Genomic DNA, 18,867 nt, shown 5'->3' with positions numbered 1-18,867 from the left:
AACCTCCCAAGGACCAGCTTTAAGAAAAGTTCTACATAGGGATTAATGATGGCAGCATTGATACCTGACTCATCTCTCCTTTTTAGGAGCAAAACATCAGAAAAAGGAAGGCAGGAAAGAGGACAGATCTGTATGCAGAAACTTTTTGTTTTGATCAAATGCTGTGTGATTTACGTTTGTAAGTATTGATCAATAAAGACATTGAAAATGTTGTCTTCTCAAAGTAAAATCTCTCAAAGAGTTTTAAACACACAGACTTCAGGAATTCCTTTCTCTTAATCTTATCCAAATAACAAAATACCTAGGTTAGTCTGTGGTGCAGCACAGCTGTTGCTGCCAAGATTTCAAGCTTCTACAGACAAACATTGAGTTTTTTTTTTTAAGATTAAAACCTTTTATCTAGTAGAACATAAGGGAAGGTATTTCTTTGCTTGTTTGTTTTGAGAATCCTTTAATCACCCTTATACCATTTATTATACATAGTTAAAATACATTTTAAAATGTATTTAAAAGAAACACTTAATATATTTCACAAAATATCATCTTGTTTTATATGACCATAAATGAAGTTTTCATATAATTATTATACAATTTCAGTTTAAGCTATTCAAAATACTGCTCAATGAATATGCAGCTACATAAATCTGTTTTCTAACATACCCACAAGCATGCAATTATCTATTAGAAACATTTACTACTGTTTTCTTGGAATTTTCTATTCTTGAACATTAGCAAAGTATTACTTACATTTGGCATTTGAATGTGATTATTTTGAGCATCTGATAAAAATTTCTTAGTATTGTCATAATTGTCACAATCAGTGCCTTATCCAACTGATTGTAATAAGTATGCAATCAGCAACAATAATGTAGAAATTGCTGGCTGTATCAACAAATATTGAGCATAGTCAGTAGTGGTAGATGGTTCATGATTTCCCTTCAAGGAAGTTAAAAAATCATCTGTATGAGTCTTCTTACATAGTCCTTTTACATTCAGACTTCACCCCAGATAATTGGGATCTTCAGCAAGAAAAGCCTTCATTAATACCTCAGATGTGAATGGTATATAGCTCTTCCCTTCTTTCTCTTAGTCCTATTCCTCAGGGATTAGACCTATCCCTAGTTTTCTAATTTTAACTTTCAAAATACATATTTCTTGATGGTTTCTTTTCCAAAAAATATTATGTTTCCCAAACCTCCATATGTTTCATATATTAAATCTTTAGATTTCACTGTCACTCTGAGTATTGGTATCTTCAGGTTTTCCTTTAAATGGTATAAATTGGACAGTTTCTACTTAAAGCCAAAAAAAAAAAAAAAAAAGATCTCATCCCTTCCATTGGGATTACTGCTTCTGCCTTATTAGTCCTCTATTAATTCCTTCTTCCATCTTACCCTGGCCATTATTTACCTTAATAAACTATAGAAAGAGGAACAGCAAGACAATGATCTATCTGGGCTCAAATACCGATATGCCACAACTATTTCTGCACAAGGGAATTCTTTCAGCAGTCAATAGCATTTTCATTTGTGTCACAGTTGTAGAAAGAAGTCAGTAAAGTAACACAAGCAGCAAGAGTAACAAAACACACGCATGTTTTAAGTTATTGTTACAAACTACTAAATGCAAAGTCCACACAAAATTATTTGACATGTAGGAAGTGCTCAGTAAAGCTGCTTATTACTAATCTAATCTACCACGAAGCTAATGATAAAGAACTTATAATAAAAACTTTTTTTTGCAGCCTGTAGCAAAATATGCTAGAAGAGTATCTAGGCTTTGGGTAATAAAGAAAGAAAAACATAGACACGCAATGTAGGAATCAGGGACAATGGTAGTAAGAGGTGCAAAAAGTTTAAATCACTTGTTAAAAACCACTCCTAGTAAGCCACATATTGATCAAATTTATGGTCAATCAAGTACCAATTACACCAAAGATTGCTGGAGAAGAATATATCACACTTGTGTCCAAGCCTTCCCAAAACTAAAGAGAGGTAAAAACATAATCGCCCAAGTAGAAGATGAGGAATCTAAGAGAAAACACCTTCTTTACATTACTAAACTTCTAGTTTTCTCTAGATACCAACGTGTTTTATTATGATTATTATGATTATATTTACTTATTCACATTACATCCCGGTTGTAATCTCCTCAGTCTTATCTTTCTGTTCCCACCCTCCCGCCCTCTTCTGCTCTATTCCTTCCCCTAAATCAGGTGGGGCCCTTCTTCCCCCCCTTCTGACCTCAGCCTATCAGGTCTCATCAGGATAGCCTGCATGTCCTTCCTCCTTGTTCCCACAGGGCCTCTCCGCCAAGGGACAGTGGTCAAGTCGTATGCACCAGAGTTCCTGTCAGAAGCGGACCTCCACTGCCGCCCCCGTTCCACACGTGGAGAATGAGCTGTCCATTAGCCACATCTGAACAGGAGCTCTAGGCTCTCTGTTTGCAATGTCCTTGGTTGGTGCATCAGTTTATCCAGGTCCCCCTGGGTCCAGCTACCCCAGCCTTGATAGTCTCCCTGAGGAGCTCCTTACAAACCCTACTCGCACCCGTGCCCTCTCCCCCATGCCCATCCCAAGCCTATCCTTCCATCCCCCAACTCTTCCATATACCTCGCATCACTTTGCCCAGAGTCTAACTACAGAGTCCTAGTATCAGCCCCAATCCCTTACTGGGTGGAGTCTCTCAAAGGACATCTATGTTGGGCTAATATCAATTTATAAGTGGGTATATACCTGGGTCTGGGTTAACTCACTCAAGATGATTGTTTCTTGAGTTCTACCAATTTGCCTACAAATTTCAAGATTTCCTTGATTTTTGGTACCTGAGTAGTATTCCATTGTGTAAATGTACCACAGTTCTTTATCTATTCTTCAGTTGAGGGACATCTAGGTTGTTTCCAGATTCTGGCTATTATGAATAAGGCTGCTATGAACATAGTTAAGCAAATATATTTGTTCTATGGTGGATCACCTATAGGATATATGCCCAGGAGTGGTGTAGCTGGGTCTTTAGGTAGCACTATTCCCAGTTGTCTGAGACAGTGCCAGATTTGTTAAAGATACGATCTTTTTCCATTGTATGATTTTGGCTTCTTTTTCAAAAATCAAGTGTCTATAGGTGTTTTGAGTTTATTTCTGGGTCTTCAATTTGACCAACGTGTTTTCAATAGTTGAAAATTTCCAAATCCTTTCAGAGATGGAGACAGCATTCCATTTGCTGAATAATTGATTGAAGATTATTCATTGATTTTCAGCAAATTACAGCCAAAACTTAGGAAAGTTCACTGATCTAAATTATAACAACTTTAAAAAAAGCTTCCAAAAGACTCACTTTTATTCTGCAAAATAATTATCAAATCAATATGAATGTGAGCTCATTAATTGTCTATTTCTAACTCTGAACTATGTTTATATGAAACTGTCATCATTAACTATCTGAAACTTCAGCTAATTGATCCAATACAGAAAGACCTAGTTTCTTACTTTTTTAGTATAAATTAAAAAAACATTTAAAATAAAAGAGAAAAATTAATTTAAAATAATATTTTAAGCTGGTGGGTCTGGACCCAGAGGGTCTGCTCAAACTACTGTACTAACCAAGAACAATGCATGCAGTAAACCAAGAACCCCTTATTCATATCTAGCCAATGGACAACACATTCTTCACAGTTGTGTAGAGAGTGGGGACTGACTCTGACATGAACTCTGGTGCCCCCTATTTGACTACCTCCCCCTTGGTGGGGAGGCCTGGTGGCACTCAGAGGAAGTGTTAGCAGGCTACCAGGATGAGACTTGACAGGCTGTGATCATATGGTGGGGGAGGAGGTCCCCTTCTGTCACAGACCTAGGGGAGGGAAACAGGGTGAAAGAGGGAGGAGGGGGAAAAGGGAAGATCCAAGTGAAGGAATAACAATTTAGATGTAATCTGAATAAATTATTTTTAAAGAACATTGTAGAGTCTGATTATGATTTCTACCACTACAAGAATGACATTGTTTGAAGCAGATGACATCCTTGGTTTGTTTTTTTTTTTTTTAAATCATATATAAGATTCTTATTTCCATGTGGTCAGAGATATAATAGATGACATGGTCCCTATGATGGGTGACATATGTTACATATCTTCTACAGTTGACATGTTCTCCATCTACATTTTTTGAAAGACAGTCATACCATGAATTTGGTATACCATGAGTTTCACAATATAATCATTTGTATCTCACTATTACTGGAGAGGGAGTGGGAGAGAGAGGGGGGGGGTTATTAGAGATATATACCCCATTATCACTGTCAAAAGGCTGTTGATATAAATCTATATGCAAAGTCAGGTGGTGGTGATGCATGCCTTTAATCCCAGCACTTCAGGTGCCAGAGGCAGGGGGATCTCTGTGAGTTAATGGCCATCCTGGTCTAGTGAGTGAGTTCTAGGACAGCTAAGGCTATATAGAGAAACCTTGTCTCAAAAAAAAAAAAAACAAAGAATCTATATGCAAAGTGCTTTGCGGAATGTTCAAGATGGTCTCTGGGTAGTTTTAAAGACCTTCAAGTAGAATCTAACAAAAATGCTATACAAAATTTTGCACAGTAATAAAGACAGAATGAAGTTTATATTAAGTCAATGTTTAGCTACAATGGTGGAGAATTTTACCAGCATTTACCAGGCCCTATCCTGCCTAGATGACTAGGAAACAAAGACCGGCTAGCCCAGAAACCTAAAGTAGAACCAAATACAGTTGGCCAAAAACAAAACAAAGAACCAGCAGCAACAACAACAAAAATAATAAATGAAGTGATTCCTAATGATATTCTGCTACTCTCATAGATCAGTGCATTGTCAAGTCATCATTATAGAGGCTTTTTCCAGAAATATATGGGAACAGATGCAGAGACCCGCAGCCAGACATTGTGTGGAGAGAGAGTCTAGTTAGAGGTCTCCATCTGTCCCTTCCCTTGGAGATTCGGGATCCTGTGTAGAAGAGGAGTAGGAAAGATTATAGAAGTCACGGAGATGGAGGCCACCAGGAGAACATGGTCCACAAATCAACTATCAGGATTCATATGGCTCAGAGAAACTAAAGCAGAAAGCATGGGGCCTGCAAGGGTCTGAACCAAGTCCACTTTTTCTATGTTATTGTTGTTAGCTTGGTGGTTTTGTAGGAATCCTAACAGTGGGTGTGGGTGTGTCTTAGATGCTTTTGCTTGCTCTTGGGACTCTTTTTGGTTGCCATGTCCAGCCTTGATATGAGGGGCTTTTGCCTTGTCTTGTTGGATCTTGTTTTGTCCTGTTTGGTTGTTATCTCTTAGATGGCTGCTCTTTTCTGAAGGAAAGCAGAGGAGGAATGGATCTTGGGGAGAGAGTAGATTGGGGGAGGGGAAGCTGTGAGAAGTGAACAGAAGGGAAAATATGTTTGGAGGTGTATTGTATAAGAGAAGAATCTATTTTCAATTTTAAAAGATTTGGCAAGCAAGGAGTGAACTCATGAAAATAATTAATTTACTAATTCATTCATATCTCACATCTGCAAGTCCTGCAAATGAGGTATAAGCCTTACTCTTTGCTTAACTTAGGCGCTGGTGGATTGATAAAGGTTTAGGAACAGATGTCACACTATTCGTATTTGCTCTTTTAGCATTTGTCTGAGTGCTGTGGCTCAGATATGCAATCTGTGGGGATTTAAATGCTGTTGTGTAACCATGGTTGCACTGAATGATTCCCCATCAAAATGATCATCACACAGGGACAGGAAACCTCTGTGTGGCAGAAGGAATGATTCTCTTTATCAGCTTGCTCTGTAATCATGACTTTCCAAGTAGCAACACATTCTGTCTCTGAGTTCAAGGAGAAGAACTGCTCAAGCAGTGGTGGAGAACCCAAACCATCACCTACACTAGTGTATCTCGGTTGTTGGTTTTAGGAAATTTCATCAAAAAACCAGTAAGTTTGAAACCAACAACTCCTGCTTACCCCTAAAATTTCCCACAGATCAATGTTCTAGAAAATGATAGAATGTTCTCCCGAAACATATCAACATTACCAACTACTGTATTTTATTTACCAAGACTGTCCTTATGACCCTGTTTTCTCTGTCCACCAATCCTAAGCTATTTCATCATTGATTTTGAGAAACTTGAGGCTTCCAGCCTTTCATGACCCACGGTGTTTAACTTCAGTGAACACATGCAAAAATGATCTGTGCATGTTCTGTTTCTGTCCTCTCTGAGACACCACCAAGTCTCTATGCTTCCTTATTGGAGAATGTTCTACAAAGTGTACCTTTTCAAATATTGCTTGATACCTTAGCCTACCACTCTCCCATGCTCCCGTGGCATTTTCTTACTTTCAAACTTTTAATTTCTACTCCCTTCTATCTGCTTTTGCTGATGATAGCCTGTTTACTATGTATGCTTTGTAACACAAACTTCAATCAAAATATAACTTTTCCAGCCACTTGTTTACAGACTGTCAATCTTCCTAAATTTTAACCCGAATAATGTGATTTGCCTTCTTTGTCCATAAGAATCCCCCGTGAGTGTTCATTTTCTGTGCTCCTCCCAGGCTAGTGCCAACAAATGCGCACTGGAGCTCAAGTCATGAAATAATATTAAAAAAAAACTTTATACCTGCCATGATTTACCTCTTGTGCCTCATTTATCATACATATTGCTCTAAAACTACTTTCCTGCCTAGCATACCAATGTCAAAAACTATAGTAGCATTTGAGACAACTCTCTGAGTCCTAGTTCTCACACAGGTGAATATGGAAAACCTGTTAATGCAGGCACATCTCATGGGTTACAATAAAAAAAGAACAACCTTCATCTTAGAGACAATGAATTTTTCATAATGGGTAGTGAATCTGCCTGACGCTTCCCCAGAGGGAGACATTATCATAACAAACCTGCCCTTTGCTCCAGAGGAAGACAGTATCTCAGCCTCGCTATGCTGCTCACTATACATACATTCTTGAAAAGATAGTCTAGAACAAAGGTAATTAATGCAACTGCTCATAAAATATGCAGAAGTGTGACAGACCCATGAAAACTTGGCCAGGCAGTTTAGACACTAATTATAAACACATATGGAAATAAGATTCTGAATGGACCTTGAGAGTTCTTCACCAAAGAACTCTATGCCTGCTTTCCAACAGCTCTTCCCCAACAGCAATTGTGTTTCCTCCAGTTACATTTGAGAACCCACTTTGTAAAGGGTTCTAAAAGTCTCTGAGAAAAGTCTAACATAGACTGATGTTCAAATAGTTGTCCCATGGTGCTACTATAATTCAAAGTTATGAATACCTACCAACCAACATACTACAGAATTTGTTTATATGGAAAGCAAATTTTTACAGATAATAAATTGTGATTAAGTTTTCCCCTTCCCTGGGTGCTCCCAGTGAACACAAGCTCTCTCCCCTAACCAAGAAGCTATCTGCAATTGACACCCTGTGGTTAAGGAAAATAATCACAAATATTTTAATGGAGCATTTAATTGTCTTTCCTACTCCTTCCTATTTAATTCATTATTTGTATTTTTTATGTTTTTGGAATTCAACCATTTTAATTATCTTTATTTTAGGTTTAGAGAATACTCAGTTTTATAAAGTCAAGGAAATTATCTCACAATCTGTGCAAAAAGACATTGGTTTGATAGATATAGAATTTAAGGCACCAGAAACAAAAACAAAAGGTAGGTGATTAGTTTTCAGTTACAAAACAAAGAGAGACAGCATAACAAAACAAGAATGATGACTAGTGTCAGGTAGTGTCAGATTACAACTTCTGTGAAAAAATGAACTTGAAGATCTTTGTTAAGGTACAGTTGAAACTGGCCTTTTGGGGAAACTTCTCTTATTTCTCTAACCTTTATTTCTTTAAAAGTCAGATAACCTCCTTCCCATTACTTTACGACTGGAGCTTTCATACAGTTCTCTTTTGACTTTTCTCAGGTCTATTGGTGTTTAGGAGATTAACTTGGCTTTTTTTTTTTTTCGATTGTTGTTGTTTTGCAAGGTTCTGGGACTTGAACTCAAGTTCTCTTACTTGACCAACAAGTGCTTTGTTTGCTGACCTCTCTTCCCAGTTGGTTCTCTGTTGTCTTAGAGATTTTATGACTGATCTAGGGACTGGGTTAGGTTTTGAATTCTTGTGTTTTCTAATCTCTAGCTACAGTTCCCTTAAAAAAACAAACAAACAAACAAACAAACAGCTGTTCAGCTCTCAGGTCCTTATAACCACAACTAGACAGCTTGATGCTAATTTCAAAGGACAAGCCCCATTGTGACTTGTGATATGCCCCCACAGAGGGCTCACCAAAGTATCTGATTCCATCAGCAGAGACTCAAATTATAACCCAATATGAAAAGTTGGTGACTTCAAGCTGCTAAAATCTTTCCTCCAGACAATCAGACCAAGACACTTTATCTCAATGGAACTCTTTGCCATCTTAATTTTTATTTTCAAATGGCGATCTCTTTCCCCTAACTGGACAATGCTGCAATTAGAACTCCATCGGTCACAGTATCTTTAGGAAATTTGACAGACTATTGAAGCTGTCACATTGAATCCAGATCTTCACAAAGCATAAGATGCCCTTTAATAAAGCATGTCCTTCTATATTCATCAATGTGCCCCAGAGAACATAATACCAAGTCTGACTTATTGCTAATTCTTAATAATTCCTTGATCTTCAGAGATTTAAATATTTAGGGTTAAGTTGTACATTTTAATGTTCATATTAGATACTTTGCAGGACATTTCCACTGTGTGGGTAATTTAATTAATTTGGAAAAAAACTAAATTTTCTTAAATGGGGGTTAAAGAAACCTGACAAAAAATTAAGCTCACCAAAATTAATTCTTGGGGAGAACTCAACAAGGCGCCTTTTTCAAGATGCTGTGAAGTTTTGTTATGCAGGACCATTGGCAAAAAAAAATGTATAGATAATGATATCAAATTTAAAGGTGCTTTGTTCAGCAGCCAGCTGATAGTCCTATAATGTATAGAAAATATGAAGAAAATGAAATGTATTCATTTCATTCTTCTCTGATGTTTCAGACAAATCTAGGCAGATGTCTGTTGTTTCCTTTCCTTTCCTTCCTTCCTTCCTTTCTTTTCTTCTTCCTTTCTTTTTTTTTTTTTCTGTTTCCCTACCAGTAGGAATCTCTTCCATGTATCCGTGTATTTATAAGAAATATCATGGAATTAAAAGCTACATCAACACAAATACATTCTATTCCAAACTATTATGGGAGATAAATCAATATTTTAATAATGAAAGAAAACTCAAAAACTACAACACATTTTTTTTAACGTTTAAAGACTTGTTTCCATGACAACAAAGTAACCTGAAGAATCCAACAGCTCATCTCTTCAATTAAGTGTTTTCAACCAAGAAAACAGAAGATTTTGTTCTCCTGTAAGAATTTATTATGTTCTGGGAAAATATGCTGTAAAATCAGTTAAAAGAAAAATATCCAATTAGAGCAATACATTATGTAGAAATCACATCTGCCAAAAGATTTTTACCATATCGAGTCTTGAAATCAGTAATCCCTCTACTTAATCCCCATGTATCTTAAATTTCAGTGTTATGAAATAATTTCTATAGCAATACCCCCAAAGAACTAGGAGTAAAACAATAATTAGTTACCACCTTGAATGATAATATAAAAGCCCATCTTTATTTGGGGTAAAAGAAAATTATACAGTGAAGAAGTGATCTTCTTTCCTTATTAATTAGGTAATAAAAAATGAATTCTATTTTAGGAATCAGAACAATTGTTTAATTAACAACAACGTTACTGAAGTTGGAATAGATTGTATGAGAAAAGAATTTTTAAAAAGAAAAAAAGTTAATGCAGCCCCGATTTCTAAAGATGTTTTTCAACAGACGTGGCTTCATTGGATGATTGTTTCTCAACCCTACAATATGATAACACTTTTAAATACAGTTTAAAATAAAGCCCACTTTATTATATTGTGTGTTTATCTGCTTCCTTATCCAAAAAAGAGAATGCCAAATATACAATGACATTTCAAAAATAAATTTATGTAAAATGATAGTTTATAAATTAGCATGAATTTTGTTTATCTGGTTAAATCTTTGCATTACTTTAGCAGAATAAAAGTGGTCTGTGTTCAAGGTTTACAAAACTGAGTCCCTTTATAATCTGTAAGGGAACGTATAATTTCAACAACAATGAATGTCTGTAGGAAAAAAATAGGTTTAGCTAAACTCAGCATTAGATACAATAAGAGCTTTTGTCAAATTTATAGCTAGCATTCTATTAAAGAAGCCATTAAGAGACAGACTTAATAGTGATGATTCAACTAACTTAACTGAATTTCACTTATTCTTACATATAGCTGTATGTATGGCTATCCATACATTCAGATGCACATAAATGAATCACGGAACACACTCATGTGCACAATGCATGCACACACATACACATACACACACACACATACACATACACACCATGATTTGCATCTGAGAGAAAACACAGGCAACAGCTAACACATGTAGATGTGATTTAAAATCTGATTGCTATGCAGAAATACAATGTACAAGGCACATATAAATTATCTTTCTGAGTTGGAGAATATATTGTAGTTTTGATCTCTGTCTCAGAGTGAATTTATGTCAAGTTCTTACTTCAATGGAGTCAGCCGGTTACATTCTATACTAGGAATTTGATGTATATTACCATGCTTAATCCTTACCCCCAAAATAGAAGTCATTATAATAATTCTCATTCATAGCATTAATAGAATGAATGTCAGAATGTCAGGAACATCTGAGGATACACAAAAATTGATATTCTGAACAAAGAATTTGATGGAGGTCTGGCTGACTCAGAAGCTGAACTGCCACCACATGAGGGGACATTCATGGTTAGTCTTCTGTGTGTCACTGTTCTCTTGTAGGCAGTTTAGTTACACGTCAGGCCAGCCCTAAAATGGTCATAAAGTCAGGGGATTGATAGTTGGGTATCCTAGGATACATATTAGTTTTGCAATCAGAAACATCACCATGATCACAGAGGGAGGACACATTAACAGTTCCTTCCACATAGAGTAGTCAGAGTTAGCAAATGAAGGTATAGACACCTAATGTAATTTGAATTTCAGATGAAAATTTGCATTTCAAATACTGCCTGCAATGAACATATGCAAGAAATCATTAATCTAAAATTCAAATTTAAGTGGGTGTCATATATGAGGTCTCAGTTATAATACTCCCACCCATCCCCTGCATGGCTATAAATACTAATTTTCACCTCAAAATGAAAAAAAAAAAACCACAAATGAAATGCTTAAAATATTTCAGCATTATTTGTTTCATTGTGGGTCATTTGCTTGTTCATTTGGGACGGGGTCTCGCTATATAGCCCAGACTGGCCTGAAAAGTCACTGTATAGCCTAAGTTGGCTTGTCTCAAAAACCCTGAGATTGAAGGAGTGACCCACCACAGCCAGCTACAGTTTTAACACAATAACACGGGAGATCCCCATTGAGTATGATTAGGGGTATGGAAACAGAATCTTTGAACAAGATGTCATCTGTCAATTTAAACACGAACTCACTTTGTGTTTGCTTTTTGGAAAAAAATGCACAAATATAAAGTAAATGTCAGTGGTGTGTTAAATATTTTGATTTTATAATAAAGTGCATTAGATAATTATTTTTCATCCATCTTGGATCTTGATATTATCAGAAGATGAGAAGATCATTCTTGTAATTTTGAGAGGAGAGCCAAAGAGAATAAAATACATAACTTAGTTTGTGAGCGCCATTTTTGTTTTGAGGCTCTTGCAAACTTCTAAACACGGGCTTTGTAAACCTTATAATGGGTCATGTTATTCTGTATTTTGCTCTTTTCCAAACAACTTTATTTTTTGAGAAAATGTGAAGTTTGAGAGAAACGCCCTTTTGGAAGATGTTTTTAATCCTTCTTTTTCAAATTATGGCAAAACAGTCCATCTCCTCAGTAAGTTTGCCCTTAAAATATGATTAATCACATACTCACTCCTACTGCAAATGTTCAGTTGCATTCAAGATCTTGTCTCCCCATCTGTGAGGGTTAACTTGACAGGATTTAGATGCGCCCTGCAAATAAATCTGCAGCATGTATGTGTGGGTGTATCTGGGACAGGTTAGCTGAGGTCGGAAGCGCCCCTGCCTATATGTGGGCAGCACTATTGGGTGGGTGAGGTGAAAGGGGAGGGGTTTCTGTGAAGAAGCATTCATGCATCTGCCTTCTCACAGAGGACACAGTGTGACCAGCTGCCTCTTGCCCTGCCGCTACCACCACCACCACCACCGCAACTGCCACTCCCGCCACCGTACCGCCACCACCCCTACTCCCCGCCCCTCCACCCCTGCCATCTTGCTTTCCCTGCCAGGATAGACTGTATCCCCGGAATTGTAAACAAAAACAGACCCTTCCTTTAATTGCTTTTGTTAGGTAGTTCGCCACAGCAACAATACAAATAACTAACTTATCATTGCAGTCTCGGAAGCAACACTGAGCTTCTTCCATAGCGTTGCACGCAGCAGAGACATTCTCTACTGTGAAGTGGTCTGTGTTGGGTCTTTTAAAAGCTGAATTCCCTGCTTTGTCAGTGTTGCACACTTTTGGGAAATGGGCAAAGATATTTAGATAACAAGGTTATCTTTAGTTATGTCACACTTTTTGTGTTCAAGAAAGCAACACCTGGCCCCACGACATTTCCTGTCTAACAACATTAACTGATTTCCTCTGATTGTCCCAGCTCCTTTTATTAATATTCTTATTCCCAACAGGACATGGACTACATGCACAGACATGACTCATCCTTTAAAAACTTCAATTTATTCACTGCAATCCACTTCCCATTGGTTCTTTTTTTTTCTTCCTTTGCTTACTAAATTTATATTTTCTGTACCATAATCATAATTTCTCATTTTTAAAATGCTCTGTATTCCTTGGTTTCCATTTTCTTCCTCCACTGACTCACATATAGTAAATCTAATTTATCCCATTATCCAGATAACTGTCTTAACCAAGTGTGCAAGTGATCGGCAGAATGTTGCTTAAAGTGATATGTACATGGACTGATCTGTCTCTGAAAATATGACCATAAGCCTGAAAGAAACTTTCAATCTCACCCGGCTCTACTATCTATTAGCTATTTTTTTTTAACTAATCTATTTCCATACTTTAAAAACATTTTTGCATCTCTCTCTCTCCTCAGATAATCTATTTTGTGGGCTTGGGGATAGTTTCGTGTTTGTTTCTTGAGCGAAGCATTCCAGTGAACCCACTGTTCCAGCCCCTCTCTGCTCCTTTACTGATGCACAGCGAAGTAGAAAATTTAGTTTATTCTCTTCTAAGAAACAATCAAAAGCCATTCAGTCATCGATTCCTCTACTTTCTCACAACTCAATTGACATGCCCAACTGCACCAATAATCTCTCATTATTATAAGGTTTCCTGTGTTAGATAACCTCCCATCAATGGCACAAAAGCCGAAGAAAGTCAACATGAGAAAAAAATAAAGATATTTGGAGATTGTTGCAGTCTGTGGTTAGTTGGCTATATTGCTTTTTGCCCATTGTGTGGCAGAATATTTGGTGGGAAGGTACAGCATTTAAAATTTGTTTACCACGCCAGGCGATGGTGGCGCATGCCTTTAATCCCAGCACTTGGGAGGCAGAGGCAGGTGGATCACTGTGAGTTCGAGGCCAGCCTGGTCAACAAAGTGAGTCTAGGACAGTCAAGGCTACACAGAGAGACCCTGTCTCGAAAAAAAAATTGTTTACCATCTGTTGGCCAGGAAGCAGAGGGATTGGCAGGAAGGGGGGTTATAAATGGTAATATATCTTCAAAAGCATGCTTCTGATGACTTATTCTTCCAATACGGCTAACCCGTACAACTTTCCACTCCCTTCCAAAATACTTCTGCCATCTATTGACCAAGACTTTACTATGTAAGTAAGTAAGTAAGTGAGTAAGTAAGTAAGTAAGTATTTAACCCAGGATTTGAAGAATGTAATCTTTAACTTCTAAGATGCTTTTCTTTTGATTATCCTCTGTCTCTCTCCAATATTGGCACGTCCTTTATATGATAATAGTTAATTTCAGGATGCATACTGTATTATTTTTCTCTTCAAATCAAAATTGTTAACACCCATCTACAGCTACCGGTCTCTACCACGGCTCTGGGTTTTCCCTCGTTCTTTTAGTTTCACCATCTTAGTTTCCTCTTTTTCTTCCTCTTCCATCTTTTTTAATAATGTTGAATGATTACTATAACTATTTCTGGGCATCAAGGTTTTTATTTTTTTTTCTTGCTACCTTTTTAAACCATACCAATGATACTTAAACATGACTCTACTAAACTAACTCCCAGATTTCCATTTTACCTTTAATCTATGACCTTTAACATAATCAATGCAAAATTCTGAATCACACCACACAGAGAGAGGGGGGGATGGAGAGACAGAGACAGAGACAGAGGTAGAGACAGAGGTAGAGACAGAGAAACACTTCTCTCTTCCTGCCTCTAAGCCTCCCTAAATGTTTCCAGTTGTCTACACCAAAACCAGCCTCTATAATGATTTCTTTCTCTAAATGGTTGCATTTGAGCTAACTGACACTGCCCAAAATTTTGTGTATGATACATGTTCAAAATTGTATCACTTTACTCCTATTATCTCAACACTTAAAAGAGAGTTATAAAATGTTTGGTGACTGCATCAACAACTGAAAACAGTCCAAGTCCTCAAAAGATGACAATGCAATATTGTGGAACATATAGATAGTTAAAATGATCATGAGGTACATGCTACATTTCAGTGCTGAAGCATGCATATAAGAAATAAGTTAAACATTTTTTTAGAATAAGAAAAACAGACTAAGACAAAATCTTCTCTATATTCAGAATATAATCACATTTTACTGATAGAGAATGGGGCACTCATAATTATTGTGCATTTACCAGTTGGACAATTTTAAATAAATAAAGTATGACAAAATATAAGTTAAGCAATTCTGAGAACTTCAGACTGGGGACAGTATAAGGTTCCTTCTTTCACAGAACTTAGTTTTCATTGTGAAAGATGAGAGATATTTTTTCCACCAGATCTGACAAGAGAGAAATCCCTCAACACATTTATAAATAAATCTTGGTGGCTTGATGTGTGCTGAGACCATGCAATGTATTTCAATTGTCTCTATTATTATCTACAACACTCAAAAATAGTGAGGAATGAAAGCCAAAATAAAACAACCAGAAAGAAGCAGGCTGTTGCTACTCTATAATTACTGTGTGTCCTGCTCTCACTTCTAGAAATATATCAAATGCTTCAAAATAGAAAATGTTCATTATCTTAGACTTTAAAATACATATCTGTGTTTCAAGTTAAAAATCAATAAAAGCATTATGGATCTAAAATTTCAGTATAAGACATTACATCTTCACCTAAGCTGTAAATCCAAAACTTAGATTATAACAGCCACATCAGCCCAGAACAAAGGTCGTTGAAGGAATCTGAAAACAAAATTTAATGTAGACAGCCATCCAAGAAATGACTTATTCGTGCATTTATATTTTTAGTGTCAGCAATGAAGCTGAAATTCTATTTTATGTTGGATTTGTCTTGGATGCATTTTTAGCATCAAGAATGAAATGACAGATGCCATCAGTTACAACATGACTTTAATCTTTAAAATGCCCTGTGAGGTTCCATATATATTCAAGAGAGACAGGAATATGTTTGATAAATACAGAAGTTTCCACATTGTCTTGTGATACTCCAAGCATATACATCCCTGGTCCCAGGGGTCATAGGAGAGGTGAAATTTTCATGTGCGTTTGGAAGTCTCCATTTTCCATCAGTCTTCTACACCTCATAGATAGAGGACAGGTCCTGCAGCTGCAAGAAGGACAGCACTGTTCTGAGATAAAATATAAGTAACGCCCAAAGCAGTTCTCCTGATTAGCTCATTTTCTTCCCTAAATTTCTATTTAATCTCATGAGTAGATGTCATCTATTCTTGTCCTGCCTTTTAAAGAAACATGTTTAGAGCCATCATCACATGCTGGGCCCTAGGCTATAGGAGCTGATAAATGTAAAGTAAAAGCAAGTTCACAGAGTCACAACAATAGGATGTGGTGAAGACATGATTTTCCAAAATAGTTCTGAAATGCAAATATTTTCCCATTGAGATTTAAGAATGAATTATCTTCCAAGGAAACAGATAAATGAACAGGACCCATGAGAGTCCTTTTTTTCCCATTTGGACCAGAAAACAACTGATACATATTCTCTTTATGGAACTAAGTCACCATCCTGTGATTACTGATAGCTTATATTGGTATGTTTTTTTAAAAGACGATTGTTCAAGATAAATTTCTTAAATGTCATACTATTGTTTCATATTTTATAACTGTTTAATTGATGTATTTAGCCTTCATTTACACTAAAGAGCTGAGTTATTTATATACAGTATCAATTATAAAATGTAAAAGGTCTCTTATTTCCTAAGTGTGAACTATCAAGTTGAAAGAATACTGGAAGGCAATCTATGCCAGCCATGTATTTAACACTAAAACATGACACTGATTCCAATCCATCTTAAGCATCTGGAGTTAAAGCATTATAGATTTAGACTGCTCCATTAGCAGTAATTCATTTCCCTTTGTAATGACCTAATATGTCTCATGACCCTTCTATTTTGCCTTTCTAACAACTTTATTGCAATCTGTGTAACACGTAACTCATGCATTTCAAGTGTAAAGTTCAAAGTTTTAACTATATTCAGAGTTGTTCAGTCATTATTACAATCCTCATTTTCATCATCTTTTAAAAAACTAAAAACAAAACCCCAAACAAATAAACAAAAACCCTTCTACTTAATAATCAATTGCACATCTTGGTCCCTGCTTTGAAGGTCACAAAGTCACTAATCTGCTTTCTCCAGGTGCAAATCCTCCTACTCTAGACATCACATATAAATGGTAACACATGACCTTGTAGACATTTTTGATTGGTTGTTGTTGTTGTTGTTGTTGTTGTTGTTGTTGTTGTTGTTACTTTCTTCCTGTCATGTCACTACTATTACATATTTCAATATTCATTTGCTTTACAACATAGCTCAGTTTTATATTTTGCATTGTTAAATAATATCTCATTGTTTGAATGAGCCAATTTTATTTGATTATTAATGATCAAGAGTTCTTTTCATACATCTGGCATATCAAAATCAATACTGCAAACATCTGTGTATAGTTTTATGTTTTCATTTCCCTTCTAGAAAAAGATTGAAGTAGCATTACGGAATTATATGGCACCTCCACCATGTTTTAAGATACTGCCAGGTTTTTTTTTTCCTTCTTTCTGGCAGTGGAAATGAAAATTGCACATTCATTATACACTTATCAATATTTATCATTACCTTACTTTCTTACTGTAGTACGTGTGAGGTCTTAGTTGCTGTCTTGATTTGTATTTCTAGATTCTCTCATAGCACTGATGCTCTTTTCATGTATCTTTGATCTTAGGAAATTACATTTGTAGAAAAGTCTAATGAAGTCCTTTGCTCACCTTTTATTGGCTTAATTTTAATTACTTAAAAAATCTATTTTACTCTATATGCCAGGATATATAAAAAAAACATAGATACAGTGTGTGTGTGCGTGCGTGTGTGTGTGTGTGTGTGTGTGTGCGCGTGCGTGCGTGTGTGCACCAAAAATCTACTGTTCACATTAACAATAGAAAATAGAAAATTTCAGTCCTTATGCTATACACAAGTTTGAAATTCAACTTCTGGTTTTGTTTTGTTTTTAAGATAGTTACTATAAGTGAAGTCATAAAGAATTACTGCTTGAATATCTTACTTTCTGCACTTACCATAATGTCTACAAGTGCATCATCACTGACACAAATAGTAGGACAAATGTGTATGTGCATGTGTGCATGATTGATGTGTGGATGCTACATTTTTGTTAGAGATTTGTATGATGATGAACACTTAGTTTATTTCCAAACTTGGGTTGTACGTACAATGCTATACTAACAAGATTGACATAGTAGCACAATTGATTATTAAGTAGCATAAAAACATTGACTATAGTATTTTGGGTGTATTCTCAATAGAAGGATTAATGGGGCACAAGCCTCCACTACTAGTGAGAATTTGGGAGCCCTTTCCTCAATCTATGCTATAATTTTAGCCTGATTGACCTAATATGGGTCTTGTGTAAGCAATCATTGCTGCTGTGGTTTCATGCATGCAATGGCCCTGTCATGCCTACCAAATACTGCACCGCTGCAGATCTCTGCTACCTCTGACTCATGTGTTCTTCCAGCCCCACCTTCCATGATGCTCTCTAAAGCTGTGGGAAGAAGGTTTGATCTGTGTGTCCCATTTACATCTCAGCACTGCACAGTCTTTTTTTTTTTTTTTTTTCAATGCATGTTGGCCAGTTGTGGGCATCTCTATTCATTACTCTCTACTATAAAAAAAAAAAAAAAGAAGCTTCTCTGACAAAGGTTTTCATGTTTTAATAAACGCTGTATATCCTAATGACATGATGATGTTATTACTAGATATTGTAATTTTAATGTTTACTTACCTGCACATGATTTCTGTGCATCGTATGGAAAATAAGACACAACTTCAGTTTCTTGATTAAGATTTAGTGATAACATTATTATCACTTTAGCAAATCTATTCTTTTCTTACCTAACTCCAGTGGCAAATCTGTCTATACACACCAGTTTGGGATGGCTGATCTTTCTGCGTTTCAGTAAATCTATCCACTATAGCACAAAGTTTTTTAAGTTTAAAAGATATCTTAATATGTGTAAAACAGTT

This window comes from Acomys minous, assembly GCF_964271855.1.
Source record: "Acomys minous genome assembly, chromosome: 9".
In the NCBI taxonomy this organism is placed as follows: Eukaryota; Metazoa; Chordata; class Mammalia; order Rodentia; family Muridae; genus Acomys; species Acomys minous.
This window is presented reverse-complemented; position numbering follows the sequence as displayed.